We start from the raw sequence: 17261 nt of genomic DNA, 5'->3' as shown, positions 1-17261 counted from the left end.
CTAAGCCTTAACTGCTTGCAATAATCACCAGTCTGAAATCGTAAGGGAGGCCTTCAGACTCTGGTGAGACAGACTTCAAAATCAATTTTAAAAAAATGTACTCTTTTTATTTGCTGCTTATGTTTTGTTCCCAGTTTCGAGATCTTCTTTGTGAACTTTGTAGCTTTTTTTTCATTTTCAATGAAAGTGGAAGTTGTCATGTAATCTCCAGATGCCGGAAGAGACTGTCGTGTCAGCTACAGGGAGGATCTTGATAAAATCATGAGAGTGGGCAGCTGGATACATGGGCCTATGGAATTATTTTAATAATAACAGAGTTTAAAAGCTCCTGCCAGACCCCCTGTGTTAGGCCCTTTAATCCCTAAAGGATTTACAGACATATGCATTCTGCTTTTGAGTGTCTCTGTTCTTTCCACATTTGATAAACAAAAATCAGCATTAGTGCATAGATGTAAATTCCATGCCAAGGAAACAAAATACGCTGGTCCTTGTTTCTTGGGGGTGAGTGATGCTACTGGGTCTTGCTCTGTTAAAGGTCATGCCAGTGTTCATAGGCACCTGGCTGTTTTATTCAGGGATGAGGTGGGAGTCTGTGCTTCCTGGGGCAAAGCAAGAAAAGGGTAAGGAAAACTTGAGGGATTCCAGCAAATGTTCTGAAATGAAGCATTCATTTATTATTAGGGTTGCTCAAAATTCTACATCAATGCATATATTAATGTTCTCAACATCTGGACTAAAGAGCTGTTTAAAGCACTTGGCTTAACCCAAATGCATCGAGTTAAATGCAGAAAGCCTGGTTCCACATCTTTTAACTTTTTGTTTCTGGTCACACATGAATCTTTAGTTCCTGGCTGATAGCCCTGGTGTGAAGCCATCTGCTGAGCTGAGTGCTGGGTTCTTGAGGCTGCACATGTGCTCGTACATTATACATTATACTAGTGCTCTGCAATCTCTTGCTTCCATATGTGACCTCCCTGGTGTCGTTTGTTAACAAAGAAGTTGGTTTCCTCAGAGTTGCATGGGAGAGAAGGAAAAAAAATAAAGGTTGTATAGATGGGATAGGGGGATTAAGTTACTGTGTTGGGGGGGGTAACACAGTAACTAATGTACTTCTGGAAATATGAACTATATTTGGTATGAACTATATTTGATAATGAACTTTCTTGATGACAAAAAGGGGTGTTGACACAAAAAAGATAAAAATGATTTGATTAAAATTACATGTTTGAATGAAGTGCTGGAGGCAGAATCAAAATATCAGGTAATCTGAGTGTATGAACAAGGCCCGAACATGGAATTTAGTTCAAGGAAATTAAATGTAATCTATAAAGCAACCTGGTTCTAATACTTTTGCCAGCATGGGCAATCTTAAGAGCTAACTTGGGATAAAAATAATGATTTGTATGGAAATCAGTCTTTCAAATTGATCTTTTGAACTTCAAGGCAATAGAAACGTAACAGTGAAAATCTTCTGGAACATGCTAACTATATTTCTTTCTCACTTGCCCATGTCTGCTTGGGTGCATGAGAGTGCAACTTTGGGGTGCTATGGGGGAAGCAGAGTGACCATTCTTTTAGGGTTTTGGTCCTCCTTTCAGAAATACATTCCCATGTACCACTTAATATCCTTTTAAAAATCACAATAGACAACATAGGTACACTGGGATATATTTATTTTGCATAAAAGAAGTATGCCCAGTCTAGGTTTTCCCCTTTCTTCCATAGAGGCAGCAGAGAGCTACTTTTCTTTTTATCCTTGCAAGTCATCCACCTCTGGAATATACAGAGTAAAAGAAATTTAACAACTGAAAGTCCTCTGTGTGCATATGTCTGCATTTCCTAAGCTTTACTGACTTCTCTGAGTCACAGAACATCAGAAGCAGAGAGCACATAATGGGAAAGTAATACTCTGTGCTGTCCTTTTTATATTTTATATTAAGCATCTGCTTTTAGCTACAGTCAGAGGATAATGAGCTAATGGACCTTTGATATGACCTGGTATGGCCATTCCTGATACATATAAATATAAATAAAAAGATACATATAAAATACCTAAAAAGAAGACCTTTTACCAGAATAAGAAATCACAATATGTACAACTTGTCCAGTACACACATACAACAGACTTATGACTGAGGAGCCTTTGCTAGCAGTGGTGAAGTTCCTAGTAATGTAGAAAGTGTGTATCTGTAAATGTGTATCTGTTTGCAAGGGAGTGCTATGTACTTAGTTATAAAATCACAGAATCATCTAGGTTGGAAGAGACCTCCAAGATCACCGAGTCCAACCTCTGACCTAACACTAACAAGTCCTCCACTAAACCATATCACTGAGCATATCACATATCACATCTAGACGTCTTTTCAAGACCTCCAGGGATGGTGACTCAACCACTTCCCTGGGCAGCCTATTCCAATGCCTAACAACCCTTTCAGTAAAGAAATTCTTCCTAATATCCAACCTAAATCTCCCTGGAGCAACTTAAACCCATTCCCCCCTTGTCCTGTCACCAGGCACGTGGGAGAATAGACCAACCCCCACCTCGCTACAGCCTCCTTTAAGGTAACTGTAGAGAGCGATAAGGTCACCCCTGAGCCTCCTCTTCTCCAGGCTGAACAACCCCAGCTCCCTCAGCCGTTCCTCTTAAGACTTGTTCTCCAGACCCCTCACCAGCTTCGTTGCCCTTCTCTGGACTCGCTCGAGCACGTCCATGTCCTTCTTGTAGTGAGTGGCCCAAAACTGAACACAGTACTCGAGGTGCAGCCTCAGTAGAGCCAAGTACAGGGGGGCAATCACTTCCCTAGCCCTGCTGGCCACACTGTTTCTTATGCAAGCCAGGATGCTGTTGGCCTTCTTGGCCACCTTAGCACAGTGCTGGCTCATATTCGGCTGACTATCAACCAGTACTCCCAGGTCCTTCTCCGCCAGGCAGCTTTCCAACCACTCGTCTCCCAGGCTGTACTGCTGCTTGGGGTTGTTGTGTCCCAAGTGCAGGACCCGGCACTTGGCCTTGTTGAACCTCATACGGTTGGCCTCAGCCCATCGGTCCAGCCTATCCAGATCCTTCTGCAGAGCCTTCCTACCCTCGAGCAGATCGACACACGCACCTAACTTGGCGTCGTCTGCAAACTTACTGAGGGTGCACTTGATCCCCTCATCCAGATCATAAATAAAGATATTAAAGAGAACTGTCCCTAGTACTGAGCCCTGGGGGACTCCACTAGTGACCGGCCTCCAACTGGATTTAACTCCATTCACCATGACTCTTTGGGCCCAGCTACCCAGCCAGTTTCTAACTCAACAAAGCTAAAGCAAAATCTATTTCAGAGCCTGGTAGAACCCTGTTCTTTATAAAGACCTGAACCCCAAATTCATCAATTTAATCAAAGTTTACTACTCTGAGATACCGAGAAGCCAGGTCCTATGGTAAATCTCCAATGGCTTCATTTTTGGTTCGATTTACTGAGGCCAGACTATGGCCCAACACATTGAAGAGTGGGGGGGTCTGGTGGGGTCCTGGCAAATAAATATGTGCTCTGGGATGAGGGTAGGGCAGTCTGCCATTAACAACCATCTTGATTTAAACTTTGGATTAAGCAGAAAAAGATGGAGAAAAGTGCCTTGTGTGAGAAAGGGAAAAAAAAAAAAGAAGAAAAAAAAAAAAGAAGTAGACTGTTAATTGCATACAATTCAACTGGAGTGATATATATCCACTACACGTTTTTTTCTCTGGGTATGAGTCTGAACACTTAAACCAGGAACAGACATTTTTCACGTTAAATTCTCAAAATTCAACACCTCTATTTTACTCCCAGAAACACAGGTCTTCATGTTTCCCATTAAAAAATCAGCTCTTTGGGTTCCCATGCATTTTAGACAATGCTTTTTCCTTGGTCTCCATTAGCTGAGCTCATGTAACAGAATCCTCTTCTCTGCTTCTGTGTTTTACCAGCCTTCAGACATGCAGTGCCTCAGCTTCTGACGGCAAAAGTAAATTCTGTTTCCAATCAGTTCTCTCAGCCCATTTGTTTGCTGGGTTTGTGATTAGGCTGAGGTGTTCACGAAAGGATCTGCCTCACTTTGTTGGCCCAGATTTGCAAGGTGCTTGTGTTTCTACATTCAATAAAATCTATAGGAAACAGGAGGTGGTCAAGTCTGAGCATGATGTCAAGGAGTAGAAATGTCCTGAATTAACATGGCATCAAAGTTAAGGCTGTTTGTAGGGAATATGAAGTTAATGCAACTAAAACAACAAAATTAGTTAGGATTTTTTTACTTTTTTTTTTTTTTGATAGATTCACTTCATTTTCTTTGGGATATTTTCTTCAGGTATCATCAACAGGATTTGAGGGACAGCTGAGAAGTGTCATTTTATCATACCAAATTACCTGAAAAATTCCAAATTCAATGGCAGGGAAAGTATTGTAATAAAAACTAGTAACAATGAAATGTCTGTCTAACAATATTGCAGAACAACCAAATGGCTGGTTCTAAAAACAGAAAGGAAAATACTGTGGTTTTGCTTCAAGATAAATATTTCTGCTTTATGCATGCTATAAAAATGTATCCCCTTCTGGACAAATTAACCAGTTCTAAAAAACTGACTTTTTTTGCACTCCCTAAATCTTTCTTTTTTTTTTTTAATGACCTCTGTGCCACAATTTTTGCCTCCAAGCAGTAATTAACCACTCTGCAAGTCACCACAAGTAAGTCAGAAAAACACTTTAAAAAAGTCTGTAGCATTACTATAGTTAAACTAAAGTAATCAAACTTGTGCTGCTACTCTCTTGTGTGATTCAAGTACAAATGTTATGAAATTTTCAATAGCTTTCAGTGTCCTGTGTAACAACTGCAGATGAAAATACTGCAAAGCCTGAATCACCAAAGAAAGTCTGAAATGAGTAGAACTGTCCTTGAACACACCTTAAAATGGTTCACATTTATTATCCAGGCAAAGCAACTCTTGCTTTATGTAACTTTTTTCCAAAGTCTTTCATAAAGTGATGGGAAAATATGCAAATAAGATTAAGCATCTTGCAGTGTATTTGATTGTATCTTGCAACATCTTAGGGGTGGAGAAAATTCGAGGAATGCCGTCATACAATTTTCCCTCAGGTTTTTAGTTAACAGGGAGAATGTCTACATACAGAGCTTGATTCTTTCACTTAGGCTGGTACCAGTTGGGATTAAATCTATTCAAGTCAACATAACCTCCCTCAGGCATACAATGCTCAGAGAATTGAAGGCTACACATCCTATCAGTTTACAGCTGCAAATCTTTCAATAAGTTTATAGTAAATCTCTTTGCTTCTGAGATGTGATTTGCTTTGTTTAAGCATAGGGATATCTTGTTTAAGCATAGGGATATCTTAACTATGTTTACTTTGCATCAGCTCATACAGCAGCAGCTTGTGTCAGGAACTTTTCCCTGACATTACTTTTGCCAAATGACATGCATTTTGCATGATCAAAATCGCCAAATCAGAATACAGGGCACAACTTTACCATTTTTCTGATCAATTTACACTGAAATGTTACATAGCTCGTTGTTTAAATCGCTGCTCATTTTGCTGGGGTAAGATTCATTTGATATGAATGCTGATATGCAACTGTTCCCTTTTTACATCAAGGAAAAATAGATTTTTCAACTTGAATTTTGAAGCAGTGCAATTAAAAACATTTTATAGACTTCTAAGCACATATTTTGGAATCTGAGAATAAAGTCTGTCTTTGAATTTGTTATGCCCAAATCCACGAAACCAGTAGAAAATAACTTAGTAAGAATAAACCTTTTAATGTATTGGAAGTTAAGAATGTAATCCATACTGGAAGGAGAACACAAAACCTGAGATGCAACAATGACAATTTGACTTTGAAGATCAGAGAAATGAATTAAAAATCACTTTTATGGGCATCACAACTTAACATTACAGTCAACTTTTTAGATTACAGTGTATTTGTGAAGTCTGGAAATACTCTGGGTGAAATCTTGCACAAATTCCCACCTGCTATCTACCTTCTTATTTGGAGTAGTAATACGTGCCATAGCAAAATTAGCTAGCATTAAAATAACTAAAATTAGACTTTTGACTGCCTGGTCAATCTATTTTGAATTGGAACACTGAGAATCATTGGAGTATGACATTCAAACAGTATGATCCAATATCAGCACTGCATTCTACATGTCTATGTATGTACCACCCTGTATTGTACCTAGGTGCCCCCAATATAGTTTACTTCTACATTAGACAGTTTTTCTCTACACATATCAGAAACCTTGTAGAGAAAACAAACAAACAAACAAAATGGATAATGAGTTATTACAAAAGGTTTTCTGGCCAGGAGAAGGGCTGTATTACATTCAGTATCAGTGGGAAGTGACTGAAGAGACAGTGTGACATCTTAAGCACATTTTTGACGAAAAAAAAAGAAAAAAAGAAAAAAAGAAAAAAAGGAGAAAAAGAAAAAAAAAGAAAAAAGAAAAAAAAGAAAATGTCTCAGGTATTATGTTTGAAGGTGCAAAGGAACAAGGGGATTACATCAGCAAATACTGTAATGTTTGAAAAGAAATGGGTGGGAGATAAAGAAGAGGACTACAATATAAAGATGGGATGCTTTTATTCCTTCTTTGTCTCCCTTCACACAACTTTCATTGCTCTCCCCATTACTCCTTTTTTTCCCCACTTTTTGGTGCTTATTTCTTCCTGGATTTCCTTTTCCATCTGTTTTCCTCTCTTTTCTCTATTTCTCTCTCACTGTCACAAGTCTCACGCAGGATTTTGTGGAGAAGTGCTGCTGTGAGCAGCCATGGGGTCTGCCTCATGCAGCAGCCTCCTCACTCTAGTAAGTCTGCCAGTGGGGAAATCCAGTACACGGAGTGTCAGGTGAATTGAACAAGCAGCATATATGCATTTCCTGAGGTGAGCTAGTGATTCCTCTGTGAGGTCAGAACCCACAGAGTGAGACACAGGTATCTTGAACTGCCTTTGAACACCATTTTACCTGGTGCAAAGGCTGGAGCAGGAGCAGGAAGAGGAGCAGGAGCTCACCTGATCTGTTAGACTGGTGAAGCAGTCTGCACTACACTTAGAGTGACTCTGCTTCATTTGAACTTTCTCACGGTGGATTTTTGGGGTCATCCCTGCTTTTCTGTTGTCTGGGTAAGCTTGACCACCCCAGCAGTTGACATCTACATAAGGCATCTCTGAAAAAAAAAAGGTTTATTTCCAACAGAACATTTCTCCCATGCACAGCAAAGAGTTAACAAAACTCATGAGGCATCAGCTTGGGTGTTACCCATGCATTATAGTATGTTGCTCTCCTCCTACTTGCTCTCATTTCTGGTTATAGGAAGTAGCCTTCTCTTCTTTGTGGGTGCCTCTGTGCACGTACTGAAAATCCATGTTCCCAGTTCCTATATATCTCTAAGGATTTCAGTTTTCCCTTTGTTCTTGGGCTCTATCTGGGAAAGGTAAATCTTACTTGCTGGATTTCCGTCAGGCAGATGTGGTCCCCCATTATTGGCTGCTCATGTTGTTGCCTCCAGAGTTTCCTTTATAACCTTATCTTTGCCATTGTCTCATTTCCTGCTTGTTTTCCACTAGGACTTGCCTTTGATTTAGCAGGTGAACTTAGGGGCAGATTGTATTTAAAAAATATATATGCGGGTGCCTTATCCCCCACTGAAGCCTTGGGAGGGATGTACATGAGCCTCCCTGTACTGTTCATGGAAGGTTTTGAAACTAATTGCAGCTCCTCCTTGGCTAGCTTGGCTGCCCTCCTGCCTGCAGCTGTCTTCCAGCTCTGAAAGTCAAGGACAACCTGGAGAAAAACAAACAAAATGAATGTTTTGTTGGCTTGTAGTTTAAAATAATTGCTTTGCTTAGACCTTGTAACGACCTCCATCATTAACTTTTGGGTGGGGGTTGTTTCCTTAAATCCAAACACGTGCTTATACACTCTCTGGGAAATTTGTGACTTTAACCCAGTGAGATGGCATGACCTTCTGCTAGGATGAGTAATTTTTGAACAGAAATTCCAGTGGCACTTAGTGAGCTGTGCTGAGAAGGTCGCATAAATAGCATTACTCATGGTGATAGCAGCATCTGAAACTTTATCATTACATTTTTACATTCATAAATATTTCAGCAATAATTTGTGGCATTTTGCATTTGATTTTTTTTCACATACACAGGACCAAAGATTGCTAGCAACAAACCGTTGAAGCAAAGGGCAGCAAAGGTGTCATTTTCCATCTGGTATATGTATTCCTTGATTTTGTATTCCCTATGTATGCCAAGAAAAGGGCTGTTTTGGCTTGTATGATAATGGCACTGTGAAGTGTGGCTGAACTGGGCTCTCCTGGACCCAGGGTTTTACTTTATTACTTACAGTATTGAAGTGATAACTTTTTGGAGAAGCTCAGTTAAGAATGACATCTTGGCTTCACAGTGTTTTTCCAGAAGCTCTCTACATTTGTATCATGTGCCATGGGGTTGCAGTGTCGATCAAAAATAACTTTGTCCTAAAATTGACAGATGTGAATATCAGTACCTGTAACTTAACCACAGAAAAACAAACAGGCAAAAAAAACAACAAACCCAAGAATATAATGTGTCTGATGCATCCAGTTAAAACAATAAAACAAGTTATCAGAGATCAATCTCAAGTTTGTTGACACATGCAGTGGATTGCTTGTGAATAATCTGCAGACTAGTTGCATGAGTTGCTTGGTGAACAGTTTGGGGCAATGACAACGCCTAATAAGACTTCAGGGAAGAGTTAAAAAAACAAACAACCACCACCACTGGAAAATACAACCTAAGAACACTGAATGCACAGCTTGCTAGGCAATATTTGCTTTTTTATTTTTACATTTTTCACTTTAAAAAAATCCATGTTTTCTGTTTGGTAAGTGTTGTGATAGTGCATACTTCTTGTGTCACTGCTCAAGCACATATTTTGCTCTTTTAGGGGTTTTGATCTTGCTAGATTTCAGTGGAGAAGCCATTAAAGATCTTGTCTGCTTATTAGCAGTAAAGAAATTGATTAAATAAAAGTGTAATGCTGACAATATTTCATTTTTATAACTGAGAAATGGAAGCCATTGAAACAAAGGAAAGAAGGGGTGCAGGGGCTACAACCATGATTGCAAGTCCTACAGACTCTACTGTGGGTCTCTGAATAGGTCTTGAATGACACTGTAAGACTCTGTAAAAGGCATACTATTTCTTAAAGTTTTCCATATCTACAACCATGATAGCTACTTTAATCTCTGATTAAGAAACAGGATCTACAGAGCATCCTATGCTGCCAATTGCAAAGTAGGCGTATCATACGATGACAGAAAAGCATCAGCAGCATTTGGGTCAACTTCACACTATGACTTATTAAGCCTTTTAGAAAATAAAGCTCAAAGACCTTATTAATATCAACAAGGTGTGTTATAGTCACTCTTAATGGCAGGGATTAACCTTGTCATGGTTTGCTGCTTTCGTTACAGTGCTAACAGTGAGCTAAGCTTATCATTCTGTTCACTATACTGTATCTTTACTGAGTGCAACGAATAGCTGATTTGGTCTTATTCACAGCAATGAAATGACATTTCAGGATTTCAACTTTCAGGATATTATGAATTTCTTCCGCAAAGCATGGATCTAAGCCTTGAGATACTGTGGCTAATCAATTCTATTAATTTCTTGTTGAAGCAGTGAAATAAATTTCCTGACCTCTTATGTATTTCTCTAGTTGTGAACCAGCCAGGAGAATTGTGGGGACATAGCAGAGCTTCTAGTTAAAAAAAGAAAACAAAACTGGAATATTGAGCTAACACTGTAAATTTATGGGTAAGTTCAAATCTCAGTTGAGGAATGCATTAGAGATTTATTTCAGTATCCTTGAAATCCCTATTAGTGGGATTTGGTATCCCTGTTAGTGGTCTATGTTGTGTTAAAACCAGGAGGGCTTGAGCAAGATTGCAGCAGACAGAGTGTTTTGAAAAAGACTACTACTCCAGAGAAAAGAAAAAACAAAACCCCACCACTTACCTACAGTTTACCTACAGGCATTGATCAGTCTGCCAGTATGGAGCTGGTCACATAAAGTTCAACATAATATTTTAAAGCACAGACAGTAAACTTGAACTGCAGCTTCCCCCCAAATTGGGTGTTTCCTTAAATCTAAGAGATTAAAACATTTCTGTATACCTTATCATTTTAGGCTTTTCACCTGTGAATCTTTCTGCATGCCAGGGGAACATCTTAAGTCTTGATTCCTGCTTCCGTTAAGGTAAATGACAAATTTCCATAGCACTTGTGAACATACTCAAAACCTCAGCTACTCAAATAATACTTTTCTTTTTAAAGTAGACTGAATGATTGGAGAGGAAAACCTGCTAAAGTAGTGAGTCTTAATGATTCTAATGCACATTATGTTGGAAACTAGGACAATTAATGGTTTAACATAATGACAGAACACGTAGAATGGTTTCAAGGATGGCTCAGTAGATTTACTTCAAAGTAAGGCAGAATCCACATCTGGGAAAAGGTAATGCCTTTGTCTGCAGCCTCCCTGAATTTGGTATTTAAACATTATTTTTTTTTTCCTTCATAACAGCTGGGGAAAAAAACTAAAGAGATTTACAATGTTTGAACCAACTCTCAAGGTGATCTATTTCAATGGAGCTAGTAAAAGCTGCTGTAAATACAGAAATGAGATCAATGTGTCTTTCCATGAAGGAGGCAGGAGAGGTAAAAGAGTATTCCTACCACAGGAGCACCTCACTGGTGTCTGCTGGCATGCCTTGAGGTGTGTGAGACCAAACATATAGACAGAGCTACCTTCCACCTTGGGGGCGCACCCACTTGCTCATTTGTCTACCAGACCTGGAGGACAGCATTTCTGTGTTTTGATTAACTTGGCATTATGATTTATTTCACCTTTGTGTTTTGTATCAGTCTGTTTATGTCAGTCATTCATGAATGATTGGGGAATGGTAGTTCAAAAGGGCAGAAACACAGGCGTCTATATCAAAGTGAGAAAGTTACGACCCTATGTGGCACCTAAAATCCCATCACCATGGATGCAGAGGAGGTGTTTGTAGGTACAAGTGAAGAGCTGGACATTCTTCTGGTTAATACTCTGAATAGAATAACACATAGGTCCACACAAATGTTAGAATTTCATACATGAATGAGGTGGTTGTGAAACTGGACCTTCACAAGAGCTCTATCTAGACGTTTTCTGCTAGCTAAGCTCCAAAAGTGCTCCTATGGCCGGTTGATTGAAAAGCTCCACTCCTGGAAGCAAAGGTGAAAGAACTACAGCCCAGTCACTGGAGTTTGTAATGGTTATACTGGAGCCTCACAGTGGGTTCACGTTTCTGAGTACATCCTAAGAAATATTTAGAGCTTCCAGTGAATAGATCCAATCCAGTTGTCCACTACAATTCAGTCCTTTTCCATCCCTTCCCTTCCCTTCCCTTCCCTTCCCTTCCCTTCCCTTCCCTTCCCTTCCCTTCCCTTCCCTTCCCTTCCCTTCCCTTCCCTTCCCTTCCCTTCCCTTCCCTTCCCTTCCCTTCCCTTCCCTTCCCTTCCCTTCCCTTCCCTTCCCTTCCCTTCCCTTCCCTTCCCTTCCCTTCCCTTCCCTTCCCTTCCCTTCCCTTCCCTTCCCTTCCCTTCCCTTCCCTTCCCTTCCCTTCCCTTCCCTTCCCTTCCCTTCCCTTCCCTTCCCTTCCCTTCCCTTCCCTTCCCTTCCCTTCCCTTCCCTTCCCTTCCCTTCCCTTCCCTTCCCTTCCCTTCCCTTCCCTTCCCTTCCCTTCCCTTCCCTTCCCTTCCCTTCCCTTCCCTTCCCTTCCCTTCCCTTCCCTTCCCTTCCCTTCCCTTCCCTTCCCTTCCCTTCCCTTCCCTTCCCTTCCTTTTTTTTCTCTTTTTTTTTTCTTTTTTTTTTCTGTCTGCTCCATTTCAATTTGAACCACTTCAGTGGAATAAAGGGGTGAGACCTGGGTCTGATTTCTCCAGCTGAGTTGGAAAAACAGCCAGGGAATATAGGGTGTCTCTTGCAGTTCTTTTGCTTTCAGGTCCAGCCATACCTTGCTAATACTCAAACTGTTTTCATCTATGCTGGGATTACTGCCAACAGTCAGAGTTGGCCCAAACACAAGAAAACTGCAAATGAACTGCCCCCTCAGCTCACTTGTGCACAAACTAAAGGAAACCGTGGATCTGGTCCTATTTTCTCATTTGTGGACATCCTTTTATGAGATTAATCTCATTTAGACACCAGAGACAGGAAAAAAGCCTAACTTGCCTTTGAAATATAACACACTGCACTTAAAAAGGGATCTGGAGGAATGACTTATATCCCTCGCAGAAACAAAAATATGTAAAATCAGGTTAATATGGACACAGTGCAAACTGGCATGGTTTCCCTTGTGTTTATGTTTCGGCTCGGCTGTAGTTTTGGGGGCATGGTGTTGAGGCAGGGCTCAGAGGGCGCTAGGTGGGTATCACATCACAGGTATGAGCAGCACAGCTGCTGCCAGGCCTGGTGTCAAGGGCTGGGTTGTCCTGGCACTGCTGGAGCACGAGGGCAGTTAGCTGACCATAAGGCCACAACCTCACCGAGCTCCATTTTTCCTCCAGAGAAAGAGCTCAGGTTGCTGGATTGTTTGCTTAAGAAGGCAATTCATGTCCCTGATCTGAATATTCCCCAAAGGTTTAGATTTTGAGCTCAAACCCCTTTTCTCACTGATGACAAATTAGGAACTAAACTAAAAGTGAGTAATCAGAGATATCCCCAGTGGAACTGAGTTATTTTAATGCAGTCCAGGAGTTTGTGAAAAAAATTAGAGTGTGTGAGTGGTGTGATGATTGTGTCAAGAAAAATTTTAGGAGTGCTTTCCATTGTGTTTGGATGTAACTGACCCAAGTGAAAGAGACTGATGGAGCAGAGGTACCAAGAAACCTTGAATGGTGGCAAAATCCCTGTACTGGCTTTGCCTTGGCTTTCCCAAGAGATTGCTCCTGTGGGCTACTTTACTGCAGCATTTCTCTTGAACAGATTTCTAAATATTTTCCTCTGAAGAATCCACGGGAAGATTTACTGGAAGCACCGGAAGAGCTGTAGCCCTTCTGGCATTATAGCATGTGATGAACTTTGCGTCACTAGTAGGGAAAGCAGAGGCACCACTGCATGGCCTTCTCCTCAATCCTCCTATCAAGCCAACCTGAGAGCAGAGTGTGGGGTTTGCCAACCAGACCACAAAAATCAAACACCAAACTGCATAATCAGCTGGACTAACAAGGGTAAAATGAAGGCTATTTGCTTTCCTTTATGAATAGCATAAAGTTTAGAAAGTATCCTTCACTGCATGTCAGCACCAGGTCTAGCCTCCCTGTACGGCTGGGGCAGAGAGACAGAGAAGACTCAGTATCAATGAGTGGATGAGTTGGGTTAGCTGTTTGCAAGGTAAATGATGCTGCAATCTTGTGTACAGGGCCCAAAAGCTGTCTCCTCAGCATGTGCTCACTGGGAGACCCAGAAGGCAACTGAGCTGAGTCATCCTCACATCCATCTGAAGCACCCACTATCAGGCACATCTGCCTCTTTAAGTTTTTTGAAGCCAAAAGCTTGGTATCGCAGGAAAATTAAGACCTGATGTCCCAGTTCCTATTTAGCTTAGTCTACAGATGAGTCTGTGTCCGGTTTCCATTTGTTGGCATAGAGAGCTTGCTCAGAGCTGCTGATGGTGATACCACACAGCCAGGCGTTGTTTCTGTGACCAGTCTTACACTGTGGTAATAGGGTTTGACATCACGTATGTTCCTGTTTTGTCTGTGATCCTACCTCTTTTTAATGAGGTTAGATGTTACTTCATAGAGTGAAACTATTTCAACATAATAATTGCTGAGTTTTTCCTGTTTAAAGGGAAACATTTGCTTTATTTAAAGTTCTGAGGAAATCTCTTCTAGGTCATATTTTTTTACTGGAGAAACAATAAGTCCTGCTTGATTTCTTTTTCTTCTGAGTAATTATCATTATTTCTCCTATGTGTTTACAGTAAGTCTTATGTCCAACCCCACTTCCAATTGTAGAAAATGACTCCAAATCGAATAAGCACATGTCCCCCCAGCATCACAATGACTACATTCTCAGAACACCTCTGTGCAGATGAGGAATGCCATTTTCCTCGTTAGTGCTTCACAGAATCAGAATTTGATGCACAGGGCAAGTGGCTTGCAAAGTCAGACAGAGCTATGCATAAATCTCGGATCTACCGAGTCCCAGTTAGGTGCCTTGGCTGCAAAATTGTCTTTCTTTTACGGACATTACAGCTGTGATTTGCAAAGAACCTTGCACAATGGACTTATTCCAATCCATAAGATTTGAGCACCTAACTCCTTTAGTACCTTTGAAAATCCATTTGAAAATACTTTCTCATCCTTTTTGGCAGAAAACGCTGTCTTCTCTATTCCCTATCTAGGATTATACCTGTTTGTAAAGGTGGATCTAAAGTATTAAAAAAATCTGTATTTTTTTCTGACTTGGAGAAAGACCCAGCATTTCACTATTTAGTAGACTGTGTTCAACTGCCTTTCACTGTCATCACACTGTGTAATTATATTTAAGTCCCATACCTTGTCTGAGAATTAATACATTCTTGCATAAACAGTGTCACCTCCCCAAATCCTGCATTAAAAAAATCTGTTGTGTGAATATTAAAAAAAAAAGGAGTTGGGATTGCTGATAAATATTTCCATTATTTACTCATCCAGTGTTCCAATGGAGGGATGCTGGAAATAACTGCTGTGCTACTTAGCTAAAGGAAAAGGAAGGGAACAAATCAAACGGCAAGCTTAGATTTTGCAAAAATCAAATGAGTATCAGCCGTTTTGTATTTTAACTTTTTGGTTGAGAGCTATAATGAAGTAAATTATTTTCTGAATCACAGTAGATGGAGGAGTATTTGCTGGGGAACACAGATGACAGACTGTAAAATGCATGCTTTTTAGGGCAAACAGCCAGCCCCCAAATTCTTCTGTTCCTATATACACAACCTGAGCTAGTTTAGCAGAACTTCAGCAAATGTCACAGCCTTTCCTGTTTGCTTTTGCATTGCTAATATATTTGTACATTGCAAAACCTTGCATCTTCTTGAAAATATCCTTCAGGGAGGCGAGCGGGGAAATCCATATTCCTCTCTTTGGCAGAATCTCTTTGACGTCTCCTCTCCTCTCCTGTCATGCTTCTGTCTGCATGAGGATAAATGCACTGCAACTGGAAAAGAGAGATAAATAGCGTAAGGAGAAATCATTATAAACCCCAGTGCTTGAGAGGTGCATTCTCGGAAACGCGCCAGTCATAAAACCTGACCAGGCCTGAAAAATAAAAATCCCTCAAATAATAATATAGGATCCCCGTGGACCGTTTTCTTATGCCTCTTCCACAAGCACGGAGCATTAAAAGATTGAAAACTCTTTTTCACTTCATTCCATGCAGCCTGAAAAACCATACAACATACTCCGCATGCATTTATAATAAAAAACTGTGGAATAAAAGAATTTTCCTTTTTTGGGACTGTGTGCAAAACGAACCCTGCAAAATGAAATACAAATAAAAGGAATAGAGAAGAACTGTGGTAGAAGCCAAAGTATCCTTCCCCTCCCTCTTCTGAATGACAGGCTGGAAGAGTGCTGAAAACTGATGCTTTCTCCTCTGTTCTGTGAGGTGGTGAAGCTATATATACATATATATTTATATATATATAGATGTACATGTATATTGAAGTACATGTCATTTAATTTATGCAGGCAGCAAGCCTCTTGCAGGCCCAAAGACTTCCTTTCTTTTTTGAGAAAATTTCAAGTGCACAATGAATGTGGAACAATGTAAGAAACCTTTGGCCACCCAAGACGTCACGGGTATTGTTCTGCTGCACTTGTGGCCTCTCTGGAGCTGACACGCAATGTAATGAGTAACAGCACTCCTCCCCGTGGTGCTCTTGTAGGCAAGTTACACGACTTGTTTGCGAATCATTCTTCCTCCCTCTTATTAGCAACTGGCATAATGGTTTTGTGACTGCAGTTATCTCCTCAAGGAAGCCTTGCTGATGCGGTGTTATACTCATTACGCTTTGCAGGCTGATTGCATCAAACTTCACCATCTGCTTTGATGGGTGATTTTCATGCATGAGAGCAATGTGCCTTTCCCCCCCCCCCCCCCCCCCCCCCGAGATTATTCAATGGGTTATTAAGGAAACCACATGTTACAAATAGGGATCACCTCAGTAGAAAAGCCAATTAGCACAAAGAGGGTTCTGGAGCATCCCCTTGCCAGCTGTGGTTAAAACAATACCAAAATGATAAACTAGAAGGACCTATCATGAACAGCCTGCACTGGCACTCAGTTCCTGACTTGCAATCTGCTGCCTGAAATTCCCATGTGCAGGACAGGAGGTATGCAGGGCAGAAAGCAAGGCTTACTTCTTGCACCCTCATGAGCAGCTTACATGAAGTTCATGTCTGGAGATCTTTCTCTGCACCGCCCCCATCCCACCTCCCATCCCGATGCCCCCCGGGACATGAGGAGCTCTCTGCCAGCTCCCCAGTCCTTCATCTGGTGGCAATTTTCACCTGGCTGCTTAAGCACTTTTAAACCACCGGTGAAAGAAAAGCACTAAAACTGATATAATATATTGACGTATGTCTTCTAAGAGAGGAAGTGTAAGACAAGTGAGTTTTCGTATTATAACTGTTTATCTATCTTATAGGTAGGGTTTAATTACTCCCTAATTATATTTTCGCAAGTTTGCCCAACTTCTTTCTACAGATTAACACTATTCAGATCACACATTTATGGATTTGCTACTCATGACATGACAAGTCTGGCTTCTTTACTATTCTTTAATTTTATCTTTCCTCCTGTATCAAGATTGCTGTTGTTAATAGTACTTTTACTGCCACAGTTAACTTTGGTTCAGGATTAAGACTTTATTTTTCCCATCTTGGTATAAAAAACTAAGAAAACAAGGTCTCCATACTTGGTAGTTTATCTAGTAGAGTGATCTTTCAGGTTTCTCATACATTCCTTTGGAACTGGTTTCCGTTGAGTATTAATTTATTATTTTCTGCCCACGCTTGAATCTCTGAATCTGTATTATTTTTATGCCCTCGTCCTCCTGCTTCACTGCTGACTGAATTTATTGATACAACACATCTTGTGCCACTGTCCTAATAAGTACCTAGCTACATTGTCACTAGCAA

At 40.6% G+C, this 17261-nt stretch overlaps 1 long non-coding RNA gene across 2 annotated transcripts in view; it reads left to right on the top strand.

Annotated features, from left to right (window-relative positions):
* Positions 1-10217: 10217 nt before the first annotated feature.
* Positions 10218-17261, top strand: part of LOC308190816 — a 39978-nt gene continuing 32934 nt past the window's right edge. For both annotated transcript variants that reach the window (XR_013947500.1, XR_013947501.1), the window contains exon 1: positions 10218-10287. This is a non-coding gene — a long non-coding RNA (uncharacterized lncRNA). The remainder of the gene's footprint in view (positions 10288-17261) is intronic.

The sequence above is a fragment of the Anser brachyrhynchus genome (genome assembly GCF_964034855.1).
Source record: "Anser brachyrhynchus genome assembly, chromosome: 2".
In the NCBI taxonomy this organism is placed as follows: Eukaryota; Metazoa; Chordata; class Aves; order Anseriformes; family Anatidae; genus Anser; species Anser brachyrhynchus.
The sequence above is the reverse complement of the archived record's forward strand: the minus strand, read 5'-3'. Positions and strand labels throughout refer to the sequence as shown.